We start from the raw sequence: 819 nt of genomic DNA, 5'->3' as shown, positions 1-819 counted from the left end.
ACACTCGAAGGGCTTCTCTCCCGTGTGTGTTCGGAGGTGATACTGAAGGCTACCGCTCTGCGTAAAGGTCTTGCCGCACGCTGGGCACTCAAAGGGCTTCTCTCCTGTGTGTGTTCGAAGGTGGAGGCGCAGGTTTCGCCGGGTCGAGGACGCCTTGCCGCACACTTCACACTCGAACGCCTTGTCTCCCGCGTGCACCATCGAGGCGGCTGCGGATTGTCCTGGTGCTACGTGTTGCTCCTGGTGAATAGGAGAGAGCATGGGGAGAGAGAGAAATTGCTATTAATCTGCAACGCTGAGCTCCGCCATGCCGGCCACTTTTCGGCTGCGGACGCTGGCAGCGCCGGTACGTACCCTGGCAATCGTTCACGTCCGTGGTGCTGGCGGGCGGCGAGCACGGCGACGGCGAGCAACGCGTTCCGCGAGACGAAGCAACTCCTCGGCGCACTGGCAAAGAACTGCAACAGACTGACTCCTGCCGAGGGCGACGCCTGACTGACTGACCGAGTGAGTGGAGTGACTCTATTCGGCTCCGGCTCCGGCTCCGTCCGTGTCATCGGCACGTCGCCGTCGTCGCCTCGCCCTGGTCCGTCCTCCTCGCCCGCCTCCGCCTCCGGTGCTCTGGGATCCCCGACCCCCTCCCCCCTCTCCCTTCCCGGGGGCCACTGACTGACCCCTGGCCGGACTGCTGCGGGTCAGAAATGTCACCCGCGCGAGCGGAAAAATGCGAAACGCTTTGCCAATGCGTAGGGCCAAGAATTCGGATGCAGACTACGAAGCGTGTTCCCCGCGAACCGTCAGTGTGACGGTTGGTCCGCC

This window comes from Frankliniella occidentalis, unplaced genomic scaffold, assembly GCF_000697945.3.
Source record: "Frankliniella occidentalis isolate FOCC.00 unplaced genomic scaffold, Focc_3.1 Scaffold908, whole genome shotgun sequence".
NCBI classification, from domain to species: domain Eukaryota; kingdom Metazoa; phylum Arthropoda; class Insecta; order Thysanoptera; family Thripidae; genus Frankliniella; species Frankliniella occidentalis.
The sequence above is the reverse complement of the archived record's forward strand: the minus strand, read 5'-3'. Positions refer to the sequence as shown.